Genomic DNA, 11,402 nt, shown 5'->3' with positions numbered 1-11,402 from the left:
GGCTCCCTCGTGCATGCTGCCTGCCAGCTGCTTGCTCGGGGAAACGTGGCAGGGAACAGACACGAATCAAAACACCACCCCCTTCTCCAGGGCTGGGGCAAGGCGCGGGCGATGAGAGGTGGTCCCAGGCCAGGCCTGGCAGGTGAACAACTAGACTGCCCCGATCCCTCCACCCAACTGCACTGATGGACAGCAGTCTGGGTGCACGGGGCAGGTCAGATCAGACCCCAGCTGGGAAGTGACAGCAGTTGAAGGAACTCAAGCTGGAGACTTGGCGGCACCTCAAGAAGTCACAGCCATAGCCTCGCTGGTGGCCAGGCCAGCGGCACGCTGGTTTCGACACCCCTGCTCCAGTGGATATGGCAAAGAGTTCAGATCACTGGGTCTTAGCTCCTCTTACAGCTCTGCGCCCCGTGGCTCTGCACCTCCCTGGGTGCGGAAGGAAGCCCCTGGCCACGTGTCACCTACAGACAGCCCCGGGAGAGGGGCTGAGAGAGGAGACACATGCGATCTGGGGGAGAAGACCACCGGCCCCCAAATCATCCTATCTCACAGGGAGGGGGACTGGCTGGGGCTGTCCCTGCCCCGTTTGAGAGCAAGAAGGTGGCCATGATACTGTCACTGCATAAAACGACTTCCGTTACAGGTAAGTGCTACATGATGATGAGACAGGGAGAGGTGGGGGAGACCGGGGACTCTGTGTGCAAGGGCCATGGGAAGGGCCCCCTTCCCTGACCAGCTATGGCCCGGGAGGGCACCCACGAGAGAATACCTCCCTCCACCACCAGGGGGCAGCAGACAGGCCCAGCCCCTTAGTCCCCTACACAGGCAAAGGGCTGGGCGTCAGGCCAGGTGTCTGGTGGTAGGAGCCCAGGGGCACCTGTGGGGGTGCTGGAGGGGTGCAGACACTGGAGCTGTGCTGTGACAACAGCGTGATGAATGTGGGTCTTTTCAAGTACATTGAACCTGTTCAGTACTGTAACGAACACAGCTGCCTGGCAGGCCCTTGGCCTCACTGCTAACACATTGGCACAGCTCCCCCCAAGGCCTGGGTGATGTCCCCATCGCTGGCCAGTGCAGGAGGGCTTGGGGACAGCTGCCAGGCTTGGCAGGAGCAGGACGGAAGATGGTGCCTGGAGTAGTCTGGGCAGGGGAGGGGCCCTGTGCCTTCCACCCGGCTCCCTCTGGCTTCAGGGTTTTCAGAGTCACCAGAGGGCCACACGCCACAGCGGTTAGCCCCGTGAAGCAGGGCCCTTGTTTGCCTGGTTCACTGCTCTACCAGCCCCGGATCCAGAAAAACACCTGGCACGTTGTAGGTGCTGGCAAAGCACATGTGGGAGAAAGGAAGGCAGGCGGGCAGAGGGGCAGGCTCCCTCACCTCTGAGCATTTGTAGAACGAAGCACTCTGGCCAGCACACTTGCCGCTCTGCCCCGCTAGCTCCTCGGAGCCTACGATGTCCTCTCCCAGGGGAGTCTGCCTTGCCCCCCCCCCCCCGTAGAGGTTGCACCTGGAGTCTCCTGTGTTGCACCTGTGGCAGAGCTTAACACACAATGTCACCACTGTCTGTATGTCTCTCTCAGCCTCCCAAGACAGCAGGGGCTCTGGGGCCATCAAGGTATCCCCAAGGCTTCGCCCAACACTTGGTACACAGCAGACGCTCGGCCAATACTTGTTGAAAGAATGAATCTGTGAGCTGACGAATGAGGAGCGGCAGCCAGCTGCTGGCCCGTCTTGAGTCACACTGCTCCTCTCTGACCTATGGACAGGGGCCGCAGGCGGCGAGGCTGGATGGAGGAGGGATGGCAGAGCCTGGCCAGTGTCCTTGGAGACCGAGGCTCCCCTCCCAGGCACCTTGCATGATTTGGGACCTGCACTTCCGCAATAAAGATGCTGATCTCACAGACCACAGTCCCTGAGTCTCCAGGTGCTCAACCTGCTGGGGCTCTATCCCTGTCTCTGGAAGCACCTTGGCAGAGCCCCCCGCCAGGGCTGGCCCCTCCGCCGACCCCGCCCCGCAGAACCCCAGACAGGCCCATGACCACGCTAGGAGCTCCCTCTAGTGGCCAACAGGTCCTGCAGCTTCGCTCAGGATAAGCCTTGTGCCCAAGATGGACAGGCCAGTGTCCCAGGATGGTAAACCGTCCACCAGGGACCCGGAACACGTCACCCAGTGCAAGTGGGATCAGGGGAAATGGTACAGGCGGGGCTGCAGGAGGGTTTGTGGGGTCTCGGGATGGGGGCGGTGGTCAGGATATGGAATTTCGGGTGCATGTGAGTGAGGTACTTGCCAGGTTAGGGCGTGGGGCCTGCGCTCTGCTCGGGACACCGCGGGCTCCATGCAGACAGCACCCCGAGTCAGCTGCTTTCTGTTTCTTTACCTCTCTGCCCCTCTGGGACACCACCCACACCTGGCAGGTGTGGGCCCTACATGGGACAGACCAGGTGAAGCTCCTGGCACGGAACTAGCTCTTTCCAGGGCTTATTTTAGTAATGGTCAGTAATCATATATTTTTAAAGATTTCTTTATTTACTTGAGAGGTAGTTACAGACAGAGAAAGAGGTCTTCCATCCACTGGTTCACTCCCCAAATGGCTGCAACAGCTGGAGCTGGGCCAATCCGAATGCAGGAGCCAGGAGCTTCTTCCGGGTCTCCCACATGGGTGCAGGGGTCCAGACTTGGGCCATCTTCCACTGCTTTCCCAGGCCACAGAGAGAACTGGATCAGAAGAGGAGCAGCTGGGACTCAAACTGGCGCCCATATTGGATGCCGGCGCTGCAGGCTGGGGCTTTAACCCGCTGTGCCACAGCGCCAGCCCCAGTAGTCACACTGACTGCCTGTACTTGCCACGTGCCACGTGTCGCACCACGCTGTGGACTCACTGCCGTCTTCCAGAAATCCCGTACGGAGGACACTGCATTGTCTGCATTGACCGAGGAGGACACTGGGGCCCAGAGGGGCGGGGCAGCTCCCCCTCGGTAGGCAGGGGCTGCACAGGCGTCCACAGGTGAGCAGCTGTGGGGCTGTAACCCCGGCCACCACACAGCTGGGGTCCAGCAGGCCAGCCGGCCCCAGGGACGACAGAGCGGAGCTAGCAATCAGGTCCAGTTCTTCGGGTGCAAGCCCGGTTCCTGTACACACAGAGCTGTTCCTGGCTGGACATGCCGCATGTCCCTACAGGGGAGGGGGCTTGCGCTGTAAGCCTGGGACTGGACCTCGCGGCTCCATCAGGTCATTTCAGGAGCTCAAGCAGGAAAGGGGGGGCCGGGGTGGGTCAGGGGCGGATTTGGGCAGGGGGAAGCTCCCTCCCAGACTGAAGCCGATCGCATGATTTCAGAAGCAGGGTCAGGGACACTGACGTCACAGCCTTGGAGGGCTGGCCACTCTGGCCGCAGGCACTGCCACCTCCACGGACCCCACCCCCCGCAGGCCGGCTATCAGCAGCGATTTCGTGGGGGCGTGACGGGGAGCTGAGAATGCCGTATGAGACCTCCAGGACCAGTTCTTACAAATCCATGGAGTTCCCGGCTCGTTCTCCCCTGTGTCGCCCTGGAGAGGTCACCACCATGGGTGGAGGCCCTGCGGGGAGGACCCAAGGCCTCCGGCCAGCAGCCAGCACCCTTGGGTGAACGGGGAAAGCAGATCCTCCAGTCCGAGCCGCAGCCTCCGGGACTCCTGCCCACGGAAACCGGCACGGGCAGCGGTCGCTTTCAGCTGCCGAGTCTGGGGTAACAGATGTGGGTGGGGTGGGCAGGGCCAGGGTGACCTCCCCTGGAGAGGGGGGCTCACAGAAAGCCTTGGTGTCTCCCCGCTACAAGCCGCCTAGGGTTTCAACCAAGCGAAATCTGCTTTGGCGTTTTGCTGCACACCGACAGGCCTGCCCACAGGGTGGACCGACCTCACTGAGCGGTTATCTTGGAGGCTCCAGGTTTCGGGGGTGGGAGGGCGTGGCTCAGCCCTGCTGGCCACCAGCACTGGCGCCGGCGCCGACTGAGAGGTGACAGAGAGCAGGGAGCCCTGGAGATTTGAATCGTTCCCCTCTTTCATCTCCCCTTCTCCTCCTTGGCTTCTCAGATTTCCAAAGGGCTGCAGAGCTCCAAGACACAAACCAGCAGCCAGAGGTGGCAAAGCGCCCTCCCCAGGCTCCGAGTAGTAGAGCCGTGGGTGGTGGGGACCCAGGGACCTCAGCCCAGACTGGCTCAGTCCTGCCAAGACCCCTCTGAGGGCTGGGGACCTGGTTACCCCTGAAGTGGCCAGGCCGAGGGCTCACTGGGCCTGCAGTGTGGTGGGGGGCAGCCTTTGAAGCGGGACAGGACCTCAGACAAAGGGCTTGATTCCTCTGCACCTGCAGAATGCCCAAGGCGGAGGTGCGCCAGTGGTGGCTCCCCCACCCCTGGGGGCTCCCGCCCCAGCCTTCCTCTCCGGAAGCAGCCAGGCCACGTGGCTCCCGGGGCACCGTGAGAACACGCAGCGTTCTTCCAGCCTAAGGGTCCCACGTGAGAAATTCATTCTGTTTGGCCGAGGAGCTGGGCAGTGGCGCTCGGAGTTGCTGCCTCGACACTTTGGAGACACCGAGAGGAGAAATGACCTCGGCTCTCCGGGAGAAGCCCCTTAAACCTGCTTCAGAAATCAGATTTGTCCGACGGCCCTCTGGGCTCGGAAGGAAGGGAAGGGACTCTGGGGAGCTGCCCGCCGGGCACGACAAGCAGCCGGCCAGGGAGGGCAGGGCCCAGGAGAGGATGTGACAGGGACACACCAACAGGGGTACCCCCCCGTGATGCCCCCCGGGGACACTCGGAGCAGGAGGACAGGAGAGCGCTCCAGCTGTGAGGCTCACACAGACACAGCCCAGCCGTCAGCAGCCCCCACCCCACCCATCAGGCCAGGCCCCACCCTCCCCAACAGTGCGGGCTTCCCTCCGCTCCTGGCTTCCTCTCCAAGGTGACCTCACTGCTTACTCATTAGTTTTTCACTTTGCACTGAGCATCCTCTGGGCTCCAGAGAACAGGAGGAAGGGAAAGGCTCACTCGTGAAAGTCGAGTTCCAAACTCCAGAGCTCAGGAGGCCAATGACAGCTCACCAGCCTTGGGCATCCATTAGGGGGTGCAAAAGACAGGGACAAAAGCTTTTTCTGGGGCCAGCGCTGTGGTGTAGCAGGTAAAGCTTCTGCCTGAAGCGCCGGCATCCCATATGGGCACTGGTTTGAGTCCCGGCTGCTTCACTTCTGATCCAGCTCTCTGCTATAGCTTGGGAAAGCAGAATATGGCCCAAGTCCTTGGACCCTGTATCCACGTGGGAGACCTGGAAGATGCTCCTGGCTCCTGGCTTCAGATCTGTGCAGCTCTGGCCGTTGCGGCCAATTGGAAAGTCAACCAATGGATGGAAGACCTCTCTCTCTCTCTCTGCCTCTCCTCTCTCTGTGTAACTCTGACTTCCGACAAGGCAGGTGTGCTTCGGACGTGGCAACCACAGAAGTGGGTTTCACTCGATTAAAAACCAGTGAACACAGGGTGGGGGTTGACACAGCCACATCCCACAGCGGAGGGCCTGGGTTCAAGACCTGGTTCTACTTCCAATTCCAGCTCCCTGCTAAGGCACGCCCTGGGAGGCAGCAGGTGATGGCTCAAGTAGTGGGGCCCCTGCTACCCATGTGGGAGATCCAGATTGAGTTCCGTGTTCCTAGCTTTGAGCTGGCCCAACCCTGGCTGTTGTAGGCATTTCGGGAGTGAGCCAGCAGATGGAATCTCTCTCTCTCTCTCTCTTCCTGTCTCTGTCTCTCTGTGACTCTCTGCCTTTCCAATAAAGAATTATTTGCCCTCCCTTCCTGCATCCGTTAACCAGTTACCCCCATGCATCATAGCTTCAAACCGTAGATATCGCTCTCTCTCTGCCGGTTTCTATGGGGCAGACATTGGGGAGCAAACTCGCTCAGTTCATCCCAGAGGGCCACAGTCAGCTGAGAACTTGACTGGGGCTGGAGTGGAGGATCTGCTTCCCAGACCCTTCACCCACAGGGTGCTGGCTGCTGGCACAAGGCTGTGGGTCCTCCCATGGGGCCTCTGCACGTGGTGGCAGCCTCCCTGGGAGAGTGCCACAAGACAGAAGGAGGCTGAGCTGCCACGGATTTGATGACCTGGCCTTGGCCGTCACGCACAGTCATCTCTGCTTTTTCTTACTGGGCGCTCAGACCAGCCCTCGGCAGCATGAGAGATGTGACACCAGGGGCTGGGGGTTTGGGGGCGCCGTCTCGGACGGAGGCTGGCTGCCATGCGGCCTCTGGATGGCCCGCGGAGGGACAAGCTCCGGTCTGCAGAACTCCCAGGAAGCAGCACTCAGACTCTGCGCCAGGTGCTGCCATCCATCCCCTCGCTTCTCACGGCAGCTTTCCAACAGGAACCGGTCCGGTGGGGGCGCTGCTGAGCCTAGCTGGGTCTGGGAGGGGGCCTGAGGACTGGCTGTGTCTGAGCACACACAGGCTCTGCCGACACGAAAGACAGAGCCTCTCTCTGGCCGTTGTTCCACAGAGCACCCGGCTTCTGGAGTGATCGTCCTCAATGACAGCCCCAGATGCAGCTCCGACACACTCCTGCAACACTGCCACGTGGCTGCCCACGCTCGGCAGGGACCAGCCGTGCCAACAGGACCCGCACGGGGCTGGGGCCCTGCTCCGAAGTTAGGGTGGTAGCTGGAAGGCCCCAGCGAGCCTGCACGTGCCCAGCCGGGGGCCCAGGTTTGAGACCTGCCTGCCCCTGGGCTGTGCCGCCCTGGTGTAATTGCAATGCCAGGCAGCACCTGCAGACAATTTTATCACACTCTGTATAATGTGTAAATACCATTAAGTTAGACAGATTTTCTCATTAATTCTCAGTCCCAGTGACAGACCAGGAATTAACACAATTGATTTTCCAGTCCCTACTCATTATCAATCATCCCCCCCCAGAACTTCGTCACATTTCATCTGTTCCACCTGGGCCCAGCAGCCAGCCTGAGGCTTCCACATCTATTAACCTAATGGAGAGCAGTGGGCACTGCACGGCAGCCCAGGAGCCAGAGCGGTTGAGCAAAGAAACAAATCCTGGGAAGGAAGTGGCTCTGGGCTTCCGGATGGGAAGAGTCAATGGCCCAGGCCAGCACGTTGGTGGCTCTGTCAGCCGTGGACTGCTGAGTGCCACAGCAGCCCGTGACCAGAACGAGGGCTGATCTGCCCTTGGCCCTGTGGGCAGCCGCTGGCTGGGCTCCCCCGAGCTCCGCCGGGAGCAGCTGTCGGCTGCTGGCTGCGTGGCTGCAGGATCTAAACCCAGCCTCCTGCCCAGGTCTGCTGCTTGGTGCTGGCTGGGCAGGCTCTGCCCTGCTCCGCGTGGCTTCTCACTCAGGGGTCCCAGATGGGCGAGGACAGAAGCCCAAAGGCCTCCTGTGTCCATGTGGCGTTGCAGCTGACGTAAGCCTGGGAGCTTCCAGTTTGAGGCAGACGAACAACCTGAGAAGGCGGTTAAATAAGAGTTGTATTGAATAGAGCGGAGGTGCCGGCGCCATGGCTCAACAGGTTAATCCTCCACCTGCGGCGCCGGCACACCGGGTTCTAGTCCCGGTTGGGGCGCCGGATTCTATCCCGGTTGCCCCTCTTCCAGGCCAGCCCTCTGCTATGGCCTGGGAGTACAGTGGGGGATGGCCCAAGTCCTTGGGCCCTGCACCCACATGGGAGACCAGGAGAAGCACCTGGCTCCTGCCTTCGGATCAGCGCAGCGCGCCGGCCACAGCAGCCATTGGGGGGTGAACCAACGGCAAAGGGAAACCTTTCTCTCTCTCTCTCTCACTGTCCACTCTGCCTGTCCGCCAAAAAAAAAAAAAAAAAAGCGGAGGGGAAGTTCCTGGGAAAGCAGGCGGGAGGAGCTTTTTCAGCAGGAAGTGAGCTGGGGCTTTTCTACCCCTTGGAGAGTTTGCACAAGGTCCTTGAAGAAAAGTGTTTCTTGGGGCCGGCCTGGTGGCATGGCAGGTAAAGCTACCACCTAGAAGACCGGCATCCCACATGAGCGCCATTCTGAGGCCCGGCTGCTCCAGTTCCGATTCTGCTCCCTGCTATGGCCTGGGAAAGCATGGAAGATGGCCCAAGTGCTTGGGCCCCGGCACCCCCGTGGGAGACCTGAAGAAGTTCCTGGCTCCCAGCTCCTGGCTTTGGGGTGGCTCAGCCCAGCCACTGCGACCATTTGGGGAGTGAACCAGCAGATGGAAGACCTCTGTCTGCCTCTCCCTCTCTCTCAGTAACTCTGCCTTTTGAATAAATAAATAAATCTTTAAAAAAAAAAAAAAAAAGCGTTTCCTGTGTGGTGAGCTCGTCCTGCCTTCTTCTCTCGCCTTCCCCCGGTTTGGTTGTGACTTTCCCAGGACAGAGGGAAAGTCCGGTCTCGGCCTGTCGGGGTGGAGCCGTGTCCACCGTGCTCCCGGGACGGCACCGACGGCGCCAGTCTCCAGCCCTCTGCGTGGCCTCAGGCCACAGCCTGCTTTCTGCTGGCCTTGCCAACTGGCTCAGGCCGATTCCTCAGCCAGGTTAAGAAAATGCCCAGGTTGGGGCCGGCGCTGTGGCGCAGTAGGTTAAAGCCCCAGCCTGCAGCGCCGGCATCCCATAGGGGCACCGGTTCAAGTCCCAGCTGCTCCTCTTCCGATCCAGCTCTCTGCTGTGGCCTGGGAAAGCAGCGGAAGATGGCCCAAGTCCTTGAGGCCCTGCACTCATGTGAGAGACCTGAAAGAAGCTCCTGGCTCCTGGCTTCAGATCAGCTCAGCTCTGGCCGTTGTGGTCATTTGGGGAGTGAACTAGCGGAATGGAAGACCTCTCTCTCTGTCTCGACCTCTCTCTGTAACACTCTTTCAAATAAATAAAATAATTCTAAAAAAAGAAAGAGAGAAAATGTCCAGTTACCGAGGGACCCCTTGTTCTCTCGGCCTTCTCACCCTCCCCGATTGAACTCCTTTCTCACAGTCACCCAGTATCACCCCTGGCCGTATCCCACTGGCCAAAGGAAGCCAAAAGATGGGGCCCAATTCCAAGAGCAGAGGAAGAGGCCCCACCCCTTGGTGAGAGAGTAGGCCAAAGGCACATGGGAAAGAGCTGTGGACCAGGCACGGGGGGCTTGTGGCCAACAGGTGCAAGGTAACTGATTCGATATCAGGTTCTGGGCCCCTCCTGCCATGAGCACCTTCATACCAACAGGCGGTGGTCTCACTCCTCAAGACCTTTACTTGCCGCCCCACCCCCACAGGCTGGGAGAAACGTGCATCCCAGCGACTGGGGTGGCAGCCACGTTCCACACCGAGCAAAAGGACAGGAGGTGGAGGGAAGAATCAAGCTGTGCCCAGGGCCTAGTCCTGCCTCGTCCGACGTCCTCGCCACGGGCAATGCCTCTGGGTCACCTCCCCTAGGTGAGCTGTGCCCGTCAGACACACCGGCCGGTATCCATCTCAGCAGGTGCACACATGCTTACAAAAGCGGACCTCTCACAAGCAAGTGTAACCCACACGTTCCCACGTGGTCCACGTGGAAAACTGCTGTGGACGAGCCGTGGCCCTCTGCCGCCGGTGCCATCCCTTTCTAACGAAGGTCATTTAACTCTGGGCAAGTCCCAACAATCTCTGCGTCACAAGGAACGCCTTTCACCGAGCTACAGCTCCGATCGGAAGAGTTTGAGATTGTGTGTGCCATTCAGCGAGTCGCAGCTGAGTGAACGCACCTGCCTCATCAGGGCCCACAATGCACCTGTGACAGGTGCACCTGTGCTCCTGACCCCTGACACCATAGATAAGTCCTGCGCTGGTGTGAGTGTGTGTGTGTGTGTGTGTACCTGTGTAGTCCTAGATGGAGAAGGTGATTAAGACATAGTCACTTGGGACCAGCGCTGTGGCATAGCAGGTAAAGCTGCTGGCATCCCATGTGGGTGCTCCACTTCTGACCCAGCTCTCTGCTATGGCCTGGGAAAGCAGTAGAAGATGGCCCAAGTCCTTGGGCCCCCATACCAGCATGGGAGACCTGGAGGAAGCCTCTGGCCCTTAGCTTCAAATCGGTGCAGCTCCGGCCATTGTGGCCATCTGGGGAGTGAACCAGTGGGAGGAAGACCTCTCTCTCTCCCCCTCTCTCTGTCTCTCTTCCCCTGCCTTTCAAATAAATAAATCCTTTTTAAAAAAAAAAAAGACACAGTCACTGCCTGTGGTGATGCTGGAGTTGGATGAGGAGTCCTGGCTGCCCGTCCAGCTCCTCATGGCCGCGCCATCCTAAGTCCAGTGTGTCCACCTTAGTGCTAAGGTCCAGGTCCAGGTCCAGGCCTGGGAGTGGGGGCAGGGGCAGGTGGGTGGAGGCAGGGGTGAGGGTAGGGGCAGGTGGGTGGGGGCAGGGGCAGGTGGGTGGGGGCAGGGGTGAGGGCAGGGGCAGGGGCGGGTGGGTGGAAGTAGGGGTGGGGCAGGGACAGGTGGTGGAAGGGGGTTGGGGGCAGGGGCAGGTGGGTGGAGGTGGGGTCACCGGAGCTCAGCCTGTCTCAGGGGCTTCAGGAGTCTCCGTCTCCTTCCACTCCTTCCTGGACATGTTCCTTAGTCAACCTCTTGTGCCCTGGGGAGGGGAGGGGGCAGGTGGCTGGACGCTGGGTTCCTGCAAAGGCAGGACAGCTGGCTGAACGCAGAGAGGATGGAGGGGGGGGCTCTAGGAGACACCACAGCAGCCCCTTCCCGGGTGCTCCCTGCAGCGGGAGCGAGCTCCTGTGCCCCAAGGACCCGAGGCCTTGGCTGGAGGGCCGGCCTTGCCCCCGCCCCTCTGCGCGCCCATTAAGAATCACCGCGGATAATAATGATTGTCTTTATGGAAAGCATCTAAGAGGAATCCTAACGGGCTGTATTATGCGACTTTTTCAGAAGCTCTGTTACAGGAAGGTGAAGAAGGCGGTGAATATTAAACAGGCAGAGGTGACAGAGGGCACCTCCCTCCCCAGCTCCCAGCCCCCAGAACCCAGCAGGTGCAGCCTGGTGGGACAGGGCCTTCCCCGCCTCCTGCCCTCCTCTTCAGCACAGTTGTCTGGGTGGGCCAGGCCCCCGGTCCCAGCAGGGGGCGGCAAGGTGACACGGCAGGGGTGGGACAGGAGGGAATGGCAGGAATACTCTGAGATGTGCAGGGAGTCCTTAGGGGGGCACCCCTGGCTCAGTCACCAAGCTTCCCAGTGTTGGAGGTCAGCAAAGTGTAAAAGTGCACACCCCCCCACTTCGGCCAGGCCAAGAGGGCGGGGCTGTTCCTGGGAGGTCCCTGCTTTCTCTGCCAGTCTCAAAGCAGAGCAGGCGACCAGGGCTCCTCTACATTCCTAACTCCCCCATGCAGCCCCTAGAAGAGCCCCCTCTCCAGGGGATCGGGCCCAGGGGCTGGCCCTTTCTCTT

The sequence above is a fragment of the Lepus europaeus genome, chromosome 5, assembly GCF_033115175.1.
Source record: "Lepus europaeus isolate LE1 chromosome 5, mLepTim1.pri, whole genome shotgun sequence".
NCBI lineage: Eukaryota > Metazoa > Chordata > Mammalia > Lagomorpha > Leporidae > Lepus > Lepus europaeus.
This window is presented reverse-complemented; position numbering follows the sequence as displayed.